General features: G+C 36.9%; 1 long non-coding RNA gene across 3 annotated transcripts in view; it reads left to right on the forward strand.

Moving 5' to 3' along the window:
- The first annotated feature begins 515 nt into the window (after positions 1–515).
- Positions 516–12,856, forward strand: part of LOC147580142 (uncharacterized) — an 80,296-nt gene continuing 67,955 nt past the window's right edge. For 2 of the 3 annotated variants that reach the window (XR_015251887.1, XR_015251886.1), the window contains exons 1-2: positions 516–662; positions 7,772–7,820. This is a non-coding gene — a long non-coding RNA (uncharacterized LOC147580142). Of the gene's footprint in view, positions 663–7,771; positions 7,821–7,853; positions 8,028–12,856 lie in introns of all 3 variants that reach the window. The other variant, XR_015251888.1, reaches the window with a different exon arrangement.

Consider the following 12,856-nt stretch of genomic DNA (forward strand, 5'->3'; position numbering starts at 1 on the left):
AAACAAACATTAAAAAGTCATTTAAAAAATAAAATAAATAAAATACAATAAAATACAATAAAATAAAATAAAAACTATATTTCTCAACCAGATTCACAGCCAAGATGCAAGTACATGACTTATATTCCAACCATCTCATATCTCTATCCATGGGAGAGTTTTACATGAAAATGAATCATGTAGATACTAAGGCTAGTAATAATCATTAATTTTGCTGGCACCAGAAGCAACAACATTTGCTTAATCTGATTATTTTACAACCAAAAAAATTTTTAAAACTTAATGGTTGCATAGCCACCTGAAGACAAGAGAAGAAAGTAAGCCACCAGCTCTAAAAATATCCCTAATCTCCCTAGTGGTCTCACCTCATCTGTCCTTTCAAACTGTTACTGCTCTAAAAGATGAAACCATCAAAAAACACATTTTTGTGAAGCATTATTCTCTCAACAGACAGAATTCCCAATTGAATCACCTACTGAAGATTCTGAGAATTTTCTAGTACACACTACCTGATACCAATAGAAACTATATTCAGAAATCTAGGTTGGAGTTTATACATCTTATCAACCTGTTCCTTCTAAAAGAACTATGAATTCAGAAGATTAGCAGCTATCTAGAAATTTTCCCATCTCAACACATTGCCTGTAACTGTCTCTGAACTGGTAAGCAAAAGAGATGTTGCAAAGATAATAAAGTCAAACCATTTGCCTGTTAAAGCTCACACAAAATAGCAAATGTTAGCTGAGTTTGTTATAATCAGTAGTGAAAAGCACACTCAGGTTTGGAACGATGTGTCGGAGATTCTGGATGAACTAGAAAGAAAATTTAACTCAGAGCTATGAGAATTAAGAGAGATAATTTACATGAATTTCCTAAAAACATAATATGGCAAATAGCAGAATCTCAATAAATGACTGCATTTGTCATTGAGGAAAGATTTTTGTGCCAGGCAGCAGGCTAGGAGCTAACATGACAATAAATAAATTTTAAAAATTTATAGTCTTTGAAGAAAGATATATATATATATATATATATATATATATACACAAAAATTATATCACTAGGTATCATGAGGGCACAGAGATGAGAAGCATTAATTATGACTCAACTTGTTAGGAAAAGATCCACTGAGAATTTTATGTAGGCATTAAGGACAAAGCAAAAGAATGATAAAGTCAAGAGGATTCATTTATGTAGGTCCATGTATCTCTTCTTGATATGGAGTTAAATTTCCTGAATCTATCTTTTTTACACGCCTTTTCAAAGAGAGTGAGGCTGCTTCTAAATTAAGCTATTAAAACTTATAGCCAGCTATCAATAACCCATGCTAATTTTAGAAAATTTAAGCATTTTGTACCTAAACAGATAGCTTTATTTAGGGTTTTCTTTTGATGTGGTTGTTTAGACTACACCAGCTCCAATAAAGAAATTATAGGAGATGTATTGCTGATCTTGGAACTGTTCCTGTGCAGCTACAAAGAACAAAGAGTTTAGAAAGTATAACACTATGCTATACAATACAGACCTGCCCTGAACTACTCTTAGAACCTGGATAAACAACCAAAATGAGATCACCTGGGATCAGCTTAATTCCAGTGACCTCACCCATAATTACCTCTACTTCTCTGAGCCTGGGCTCCCTTTTCTGTATGACGTGCTCAGCAGCCCTGTCCAATTCCTATCCTCAGTGGGAAGAGCAAAAATTCATCACCCACTTTCTTTTCGTTGTGTATTGAGCTAGAAAACAAAGAAAGGAAAGGGGGCTCTGGAAAGACTGACTAGGTCAAAGTAAAGAAAACAACAAACTGGACCTTACCATTTGAGGAATGAGGAAAAGCATGGGAGTCAATAAAAGAGCAACATAATGTTTATAGTTGGGAATGCTTGGGGGAGGCAGGGAGGGAACAATTACTGGGACTGGAGAAGTCTTCGAGGACTGAGGAATCTTGAAAGCTGACAGGTGTTAGTTCCATCTAAAACTATGAATTCAGAAATAAAGTTTAAGCTCCTGCATTTAAAAATAATACACTACAGAACACATAAAAGCACACCTTGGAGACATTGAGAGATGGTTGCAGACCATTACAATAAAACAAACATTGCAATAAAGTGAGTCACATGAATATTTAGGCTTCCCAATGCCTATAAAAGTTATGTTTACAATATACTGTAGTCTGTTCAGTGTATAATAGCATCCATTATATGTAAAGAAAATAATGTATATACCTTAGGTGAAAAAAACCTTTTGCTAAAAATTGCTAACCAGCATCTGAGCTTTCAGTAAGTTGTAATCTTTGTGCTGATGGAAGGTCTTGCCTCCATGTGGATGGCTGCTGACTGACCAGGGTGGTGGTTGCTGATGGTTGGGACGGATGAGGCAATTTTATTTCTTAAAAAAAAAAATGCAACACTGAAGTTTTCCACATTGGTTGATTTTTCCTTTCACAAATGATTTCTCTGAAGCATGCAATGCGTTTCGATAGCATATTACCAACAGTAAAACTACTTTCAAAATTGAAGTCAATCCTCCCCAGCTCTGCTGCTTTATCAATTAAGTTTATGTAACATTCTAAAAACTTTGTTGTCATTTCCACAAGCTTCACAGTATCTTTACCAAGAATAGATCCTCTTTGCTAATCTATAAGAAGCAAAGCCTCATGTTAAAGTTTTATTGTGAGATTGTTGCAATTCAGTAACACTGTCAGACTCCACTTACAATTCTAGCTATTTTGCTCTTTATCTATAGTTACTTCCCCCACTGAAGTCTTGGACTCCTCAGATTTATCCATGAGAGTTGACACTTCTCTCAAACTCTTGTTCATGTTGCTATATTGACCTTTTCATGAATCAAAAATGTTCTTAATGGCATTTAGAAAGGTGAATCCTTTCCAGAAGGTTTTCAATCGACTTCTCCTAAGTCCATCAGAGGAATCACTATCTGTGGTAGTTATAGCCTTATAAAATGTGTTTCTTAAATAATAAGACTTGAAAATTGAAATTACTCCTTGATCCCCAGGCTACAGAATGGATGTTGCATTGCCAGGCAGGAAAACAACATTATTCTCATTGTACATCTCCACCAGAGCTCTTGTGTGACCAGGCACGTTGTCAATGAATAGTATTATTTTGAAAGGAATCTTTTTTTTTTCTAAGGAGTTGTCTCAAAGTGAGCTTAAAGTATTCAGTAAATAATGTTGTAAACAGATTTGCTGTTACCGGGATTTGTTGTTGAAATTATAGAGCAAAGCAGAGAAGATTTGGCATAATTCTTAAGGGCCCTAGGATTTTCAGAATGGTAACTGAGCATTGGCTTCTACGTAAAGTCACCAACTGCATTAGCCCCTGACAAGAAAGTCTGCCTGTCTGTGAAGCTTTGAAGCCAGGCACTGACTCTCCCTTTATAGCTGTCAAAGTCCTAGATGACACCTTCTTTAGATATAAGATTGTTTCATTTACATTGAAATTCTGTTGTTTAGTGTAGCCACCTTCATCAGCTGTCTTAGCTAGACCTTCTGGATAACTGTCTGCAGTTTCTACATCAGTACTCGCAGCTTCACCTTGCACTTTTACGTTTTAGAGATAGTTTCTTGCTTTAAACTTCATGAACCAACTTCTGCTAACTTCAAACTTTTCTCCTGCAGCTTCCTCACCTCTCTCAGCCTTTCTAGAATTGAAGAGCGTTAGGGCCTTGTGCTAGCTTAGGCTTTGGCTTAAGGGAATGTTGAGACTGGTTGGATCTTCTATCCAAAACTACGAAAACTTTCTGCCTACCACCAAAAATGCTGTTTTGCATTCTTACTATTTCATGTGTTCTTGGGAATAGCACCTCCAATTTCCTTCAAAAACTTTTTCTTTGCATTCACAACTTGGCTGTTTGGCACAAGAGGCCTAGTTTTTGGCCTGTCTCGGTTTTCAACATGCCTTCCTCATTAAGCTTAATCATTTCTAGCTTTTAATTTGAGGTGAGATGTGTGACTCTTCTTTTTATTTGGACACCTACAGGCCACTGTAGGATTGTTAACTGGCCTAATATCAATGTTGTTTGCCTCTGGGAATAGGTAGCCCTGTGGAGATGGAGAGAGATGGGGGAACAGTTGTTGGAGCAGTCAACACAAACATTTACCAATTAAATTTGCCATCTTATATGGGTATGGTTCATATACCCCAAAAAATTACAATGAAAGCAACAAAGATCAATGATGTCAGATAACCCTAACAAATATATAAAAGTTTAAATATTGTAAGAATTACCAAAATATAACACAGAGACACAAAGTGAGCAAATGCTGTGGCCTTAATATCTGGTGGCTCCCATTTCCCCTCTTGGCTCTGGCCTCATGATCTGGAGAGATGCCCAGGGTGAACATGGTAAACAAGAGGGGTCTGGAAGCCCCGCCTCAGGGAGGGGACTTCATTTGGAGACAAATGCAGAAAATCTATGTCCAAGGCCTATTGTTTGAAACAATCAAGGTCACAGAAGAAACACCACTAGGGACCCTGAAAAAAATAAAAACTATTTTAAAGGAATAGTATGGAGGGGCGCCTGGGTGGCGCAGTCGGTTAAGCGTCCGACTTCAGCCAGGTCACGATCTCGCGGTCCGGGAGTTCGAGCCCCGCGTCAGGCTCTGGGCTGATGGCTCGGAGCCTGGAGCCTGTTTCCGATTCTGTGTCTCCCTCTCTCTCTGCCCCTCCCCCGTTCATGCTCTGTCTCTCTCTGTCCCAAAAATAAATAAAAAACGTTGAAAAAAAAATTAAAAAAAAAAAAGGAATAGTATGGAAAACTATATGCCAACAAATTACATAACTTATATGAAATGAACAAATGCCTAAAAGACACAATAAGAAATAGAAAATCTAAAGAGACATATAAGAAATAAAGACGTTTTGTTCATAATTTTAAAACTTTTCAAAGGAAAACTCCAGGCCCTGATGGCTTCACTGATAAATTCTCCAAATTTTTAAAGAAGAAATAAGACCAATTCTCCAAAAATTCTTCCAGAAAATGGAGGAATGCCCACTCACTCTATGTGGGCAGTTTTACCCAGACAAAAACAGCACAAAATAAAAACAAACAAAAAAACTATAAACCAATCTTCCACCAATATAGACTCAATGATATACTACAGCATAGAAACCGACTTTAAATATAAAGACAAATAGGTTAAACATGTAAAGAAAAGGAGAAGGACAAAGTCAGAGGACTGACACTACTCAATTTCAGACTTACTATACAGCTACAGTAACCAAGACAATATGGTATTGACAAATATCAGTGGAATGAAATATACAATCCAGAAATAGACCCACATACATTTAGGCAACAGATCTTTGAAAGTAGCAGAGGCAATGCAATGGAACAAAGATAGTTTTTTCAACAAATAACACTTGAGTAACTGGACATCAACATGCAAAAAAAAAAAAAAAAAAAAAAAGAATCTACACAGACCTTACACATTTCACAGAATTTGACTCAAAATAGATCACAGATCTGTGAAGTGCAAAAAAATAAATCTCCTAGAAGATAACATAGGACAAAATCTAGATGACCTTTTATGTGGCAATTATCTTTTAGATACAACACCAAGGGCACAGTCCACGAAAGACGTAACTGACAGTCTGGATTGCATGGAAATTTAGACCATTTCTCTGCCAAAGACAATGTCAAGGGAATGAGAAAACAAGCCAGACTTGGAGAAAATATTTGCAAAAGATATATCTGAGAGAGGACTAGTATCCAGTATACTCAAAGATTTCTTTAAACACAACAATAAGAAAACAATTTGATTAAAAAATAAGCAAAAGACCTGATCAAACATCTCACTAAAGAAATATACAGATGGCGAATAAGCATGTGAATGATGTTCAGCATCATGTATCATTAGAGAACTAAAACTGAAAACAAGATCCACAATAAACTTATTAGGCTTACTTACTACCTACACTGACAACATCAAGCGCTGGCAAGCATATGGAGCAACAGGAACTCCAATCCTGATTGGGAATGGAAAGCAGTACAGACACTTTGGAAGATAATTTGGCAATTTCTTACAAAACTAAACAAACTCTTACCAAATTCAATCCAGCTGTGCTGGTTGCTATTTACCCAAACGCATTGGAACAAAACCCTGCATACTGAAGTTCACGGAGGTTTTTTTCAAAATTTCCCAAACTTGGAATCAACCAAGATCTGCCTCATACAGTGAATGGATATATAAACTGTATTACATCCATACAATGATATATTACTCAGTGCTAAAAGTAAATAAACTATCCAGCCACAAAAAGACACAGAAGAACTTACATGCATATTACTAAAAAAAAAAAAAAGCCAATGTGAAAAGGGTATATTTTGTATGATTCCAAGTATATGCCATTCTAGAAGATGCAAAACTATGGAATCAGTAAAATTTGTAGTTTCCAGGGGTTAGGAAAGAGGGAAAAGTAAGTAAGCAGAGCACAGATGATTTCAGGGAAGTAAAACTATTCTGTATGATACTACAATGGTCAATACATGTCATTATACATTTTCCAAAACCTACAGAATGTACAACAAAAAAAAGTGAACCCTAATGTAAACTATGGACTTTGAGTGATAGTGATGTGTCAGTGTTGATTTACTAATTGTAAGGAATGTTCCACTGTAATATCAAATGTTGATTGTGGAGGTGGTTGTGTATGTAGGAGTACAGGAGGTATATGGGAATTCTGTACATCCCACTCAATCTAGCTGTAAATCTTTTTTTTTTTTTAATTTTTTTTTAACATTTATTCATTTTTGAGACAGAGCATGAACGGGGGAAGGTCAGAGAGAGAGGGAGACACAGAATCCGAAATAGTCTCCAGGCTCTGAGCTGTCAGCACAGAGCCCGACGTGGGGCTCGAACTCACATACCGCGAGATCGTGACCTGAGCCAAAGTCGGACATCCAACCGACTGAGCCACCCAGGCGCCCCCAATCTTGCTGTAAATCTTAAACTACTCTAAAGAAAAAGTCCATTTAAAAATTTAAATAAAAGGATGAGATATATATTTACCATATGAACACAAATCAAAAGAAATCATCAGTGGCTATTTTAGTATCAAAGTATATTTCAGAGCAAAGAATATTACCAGGGATAAAGAATGTTATTTCATACTAAGAAAGAAATCAATTAATCAGGAGGTGGTAACAATTTTAATTATTTATGTCCCAAATAACAGAGTTTTAAAATATATGCAACAAAAACTGATAGAGCTGCAAGAAAATAATTTTTAAAAATATAATCAGAGAATTGGAAGGGGAGGTCATCGAGAGGACATGACCACCAGTTGACCCATGAGTTAGAACTGGGCAATGGGAGGCTCCCCCCACCTCCCCTGTACTTGGAATGTGCATTCCACGTACCTTCCTCCCTCCCAGAAGCTGCCCCAAGGATACAGCCTTGAGAGAGTGATGTGGTGTTGAGACTGTCTGGACACTATACATGGCTGAATCCACTTAAGGCTGCTATATTAACTTTAAGATTGGGCAGGTGGGTACAGAGAGCTTCTCATCATGAGGTCACCTATGATGTTGGTTATGTATCATACCAGTCAGGATATGACTCCTCTGGCAACTGGAAGTAAAACCTTAATTGAATTTGATGATATAAATCTACTTAGAGATTAATATTGCAAAAGACATGTCCTGAGTACTTATATGTTAAATTAAAAATACTTTAAAACTTCACTAATGTTTAATGCATAGCTGCTTAAAGTGTAATTTGTCTTGTCTCCTTGTTCTGATTTCTAGAATATGAAAAAGTTTTTCTTGACAAAGAAGTCCCCAAGAGATGTCCAATGTAAATTATTTTCATGATTCTTGTTCTTCCCAGAATACAGAATAGGAGAATTTCACCCAAAGGATTCCTTCTAGTGGTGAATATGTGTCAGCCTGAGGGAAAGTACTTCTACAGATACTGTCTCCACCCAACTGCGGATGTCGTCTCAAGCATAAATCAGAAGAGAAGAGGAAATAGCAATCTGGTCTTAGAGAAAATTTGTGTTTAGTAAGTTATCTCATGTTCTCTGTAACTCTCTTCTTAAAGTAATTTTTAGAATATCTGTATGTATCTGCATTACCCATGCCCACTTGCTTCGAGTTGAGTGTGGCTTGTTTAACTTCTGACCTTTAAAGAAGGTAATATAGTTTTTCTCCTCCCATCCTATTCCTATGGGAGCTTCTGTGGTCTCTTTGACAAAGGTGTACATATCATCATCATGCAGAACCAGAGAGATGTTCTCAGGTCAGCTTTTGGAAGATCTCCATTCTTTGATGGCTACTGGATATTAGCAAGTTCCAGCTATCTTGACTCAAGTGGATTTTTCCATTTAAGAAGATAAAGTTTTTCACATCAGATAGAGTATTTTATCTTAAAACAACTTTTAACATAGAGATAGAAGTAAAAACGGATATATATCCGGTGAGAAGTGATATAAAACTGAATTACTACAGAAACAAGATAAAACTCAGAACCTGAGAGAAAAGGAAAGCACCTTAAGCTAGCAGAAGGAACTTGGACTTTCTTCCTGAACACCTCACCGAGTGGGTATCTTAGGCAATGATTAAATTCACTGAGTCCAAGTCTCTCCTTGAAAAAACATAAATGATAAGATTCTCACAGTTTTAGAAAAATTATTATTTAAACAAATCTTAGTGGATGAACATTGAATCCAGAAGAGTATGGAAAATGTGTTGCTATATTTTAATACTCCTAAAAGAGTAACTCATTTTGTCTCCTTTCCCTGTGTTTTCAAGTTTACTATTCCCAAAGTTATTATTACACTTCTTGTGAAAATTCTCTGAATTACAGCTAAAATTTCAAACATGCTTTAATATAATGTGCTAATGCCTCTTGTAGAGATTCTTAAAATTGAATAACCCCTCTTGGATAAAGCCAGAAGTAAAAGGTGAAAAAGTTGCTAAGCTACTGTAAAGCAAGCAGCATGTCTGAAACTTCTTTTGCATCTGTATATCCTATAGGGTTGCTAAAAATACACTTGTTAACCAGGAGAAAATGTAAGAGGTAGTTTTTTGGTTTTTTTTTTTAAAGATAGTACCATGTATTTTACTTAAATAACATAGTTGGCTGGTCACTAAGATTGCCTCCAATAAGCTTTGGACACTTTACCGCTTTATGTTGCATATTTTAATGAACAAAAGAGGGAAATAATTGGAAGTTTGTAAGAATGTTTACACTTTTTTTTAAATTTTTTTAATGTTTATTTATTTTTGAGAGAGAGACAGAGTGTGGGCAGGGGGGAGGGGCAGAGAGAGAGGGAGACACAGACTCCCAAGCAGGCTCCAGGCTCCAAACTGTAGCACAAAGCCTGATGCAGGGCTTGAACCCACAAACCGTGAGATCATGACCCGAGCTGAAGCCAGAAGCTTAACCAACTGAACCATCCAGGTGCCCCTACATGTTTTTTTTAATGTTTATTTATTTTTGATAGAGAGCATGAGTGGGAGAAGGGCAAAGAGAGAGGGGATCAGAGGATCTGAAGAGGGCTCCATGCTGACAGCCCAAAGGGAGGCTCAAACTCATGAACCAACCAGGAGATCATGACCCGAGTCGTAGTTGGACACTTAACCAACTGAGCCACCCAGGTGCCCCTACATGTTTAATTCTAAATATTTCCACTTCTTCCTAAGTAATGCCCTATATTTCACAAACTATATTGTTATTCTGCAAACTACAAAAATAAATTTTGTGGCCAACTTCAGCAGGATCATATCTATATGTACAGAAGTAAGATATTTAAGAGCTGCCATAATGTTTTTCTGGTTCTCAGACTACAACCTGAAATCAACTTTTAAAAATCTGAGTTTGTCATTTCTTTCTATAAGTATTCAGAAGAATCCACCACTCACCACACTCCTTAAAATCGTCATTAGTAACAAAATGGTCAAGTACAATAGCCACTTGCTTCAGTTAGCCTTCAATACAATCAACACAATTATTTGTAATGCCACTGCCTACTGGTAATGGGTCACTAGCATGCCACTTCCTATGGGCAAGGATCTCAGGCTGTGCTCATTCCCAAGGACAAAACCAAGCCAATTCCCAATCCCCATATTTTTTTTTTTTTTAATTTTTTTTTTCAACATTTATTTATTTTTGGGACAGAGAGAGACAGAGCATGAACGGGGGAGGGGCAGAGAGAGAGGGAGACACAGAATCGGAAACAGGCTCCAGGCTCTGAGCCATCAGCCCAGAGCCTGACGCGGGGCTCGAACTCACGGACCGCGAGATCGTGACCTGGCTGAAGTCGGATGCTCAACCGACTGCGCCACCCAGGCGCCCCTCAATCCCCATATTTAAGGAGCTGCTTCCTGGGACCAATTCTGTTACAAATTTAAAATTAGAACACACCAAAAAAAGACTTACTTGTTCTTTTAATAAAAAAATATCATTTAAAGATGGTTACCTAGGTATTGAAGAACTAAAAATAGACTTTTTAAAGCACTAAGGGATCATTTTAAAAGCAGCTGAAGGAAAAAAAAAATACCAGCTTCAGGGCTGCAGGAATAAAGGGGAGAGTTTGGCATTATTAAAACTCAGAAGCTTAGAGGACCCCACACACTGGAAACTCACACCTATGAAAGGGGGTCAGTGTAGGAGTTTTGAGAAGAAACATAACTTCTCTGAACCAGTTTCTGTAAAATAGCACTACATTCTCATAGCATGTTAAGGATAAAATGCATAACTTACATAAAACACTTAACAGTGTCTTTCACAAAGCAAACATACATACTATGAAAGCTCCCAAAGGCCATCCATTTATTGTTAGGATAAAGTTCAAACTGTGATGTTTTTCAACACCTAAAGGCCCTGCATAATGTGGTTTCTGTCTGCAGACACACCTCAAAACCACGCTCCTCATTATCATCTCAGCTTCTCCAGGCCATGAATGGAAAACAAAACAAAAACCACAGATGATACAATCCTAGAAATTCATAGTATATTTATTATTTGCTGTTTGTTTATTGTAGGCGATGGTTTCTTTACAAGGACACCCAAAGCACAATCAACAAAAGAAAAAATAGGTATACTGGACTTCATCCAAACTAAAAATATTTGTGTCAAAGACTCCACTCAAGATAGTGAAAATAAAACCTGCAGATGAGAGAACGTAGTTGTAAGACCCTCTGATGAGGGTCTTGTAGCCAGTGAAGTGGTGGCCCTCAAAGAGATAGGTCTATATGCTATATCACAACTCCTGAAACTGTTGATGTGACCTTCCTTGGGAAAAAAAAAAAAAGGCCTTTGCAAATGTGATAAGGGTGCTGAGATGACATTAATTTGGAGAACCTGGGCTGGCTCTAAATCTAACAACTGTCCTAATAAAAGACAAAGCGGAAAAGACAAGAATACAGAGGATAAGACCATGTGAAGACAGAGGTAGAGGATGAACTCTTAGAGTCACAAGCCAAGGAACATCTGGAGCAACCAGAGCTGGAAGTGGCAAGGAAGGATTCTTCCCTGGAGCCTTGGAGGAAACATAGCCCTGCCAACAGGTTGATTTCAGATTTCTAGCCTCCAAAATTGCAGAGACCAAATTTCTGTTTTAAACCACCAAGACTGTTAATTTGTTATGACAGCCCTAGAAAGCGAATACAGGTCTAAATATAAAGAACTCTTAAAACCCAATAATAAAAACACAAACGACAAAACTAATTTGGACGTAAATTTAAAAAAAAAAAAAAAGAAGCTTGGGAAACAAATGTATCACAAGGGATAAAAAACACAAACGACAAAAGATATGAGATGACATTTCTCTCAAGAAGATGAACAAGTGGCTAACCAGGAACCACATGAAAAGGTGCTCAACACCTAGAGGAATGCAAATCAAAACCACAACGTGATCCTACTTCATATGCATTAGATTGGCCATAATAAAAAATAATAAAATAAAATAACAAGTGTTGCTGAGGATATGGGGAAATTAGGATGTTCATACACTGCTGATGTGATTGTGAAATGGTGCAGCCACTGTGGAAAAGTTTAACAGTTCTTCAAAATGCTAAACATAAAGTTACTATATGACAGCAATTCCACTCAAAATAATTGAAAACAGGTGTTCAAACAAGCAAACAAAAAAATAGCACAAATGTTTGTAGAACAGTACTCACAATAGCCAAAGGTAGAGACAATCAAATATTTGTCAACATATGAGTGGAAAAGCAAAGTGTGGTATGGTCATACAATGGAATATTATTCAGCCATTGAAATGAATGAAATTCTGATACATGCTACAATATAGATGAACCTTCAGAACATTATGCCCAGTGAAAGAAGCCAGACACACACACAAACACATAAAATTCCATTTATATAAAATGTCCAAAATAGTCATATCCATAGAGACAAAAAGTGGTTTCATGGTTGCCGGGAAATGTGATGAGAAGGGAATTGGGACTGACTACTAACTGGTATGGGGTTTATTTTGGGTGATGAACATGTTTTAGGAAATGAAAAATAGGAAGTGTTGCATTGGCCAAAAGTTATAAAAGGTCCGGAATGTAAATTCATTCACCACAAATTAATTTCCTCTATTCATGGATGTTCACATGAAAGAAAAAAACCTGAAATATAGTATGTTAGAAATGTTGAAAGAAAATCTCAATTGGTTTCCAAATGTGGGCAATTGGAAACAATCTTCATTACCAGGAACAAGCTGCTTTTAAGAATTCATTCATTCCATCCCTGACCACCTACTGAAAATACCCAATAAACACCAGATACTGTGTCAAGTTCTGGCACAAAACTTTCACCTGCCTTCAGGAAGTATACTCTTTAGTGAAGGAACTAGACATTAAATAACCATTCACTGGTAT

The sequence above is a fragment of the Puma concolor genome, chromosome B3, assembly GCF_028749965.1.
Source record: "Puma concolor isolate L17-30 chromosome B3, mPumCon1.1.hap2, whole genome shotgun sequence".
NCBI lineage: Eukaryota > Metazoa > Chordata > Mammalia > Carnivora > Felidae > Puma > Puma concolor.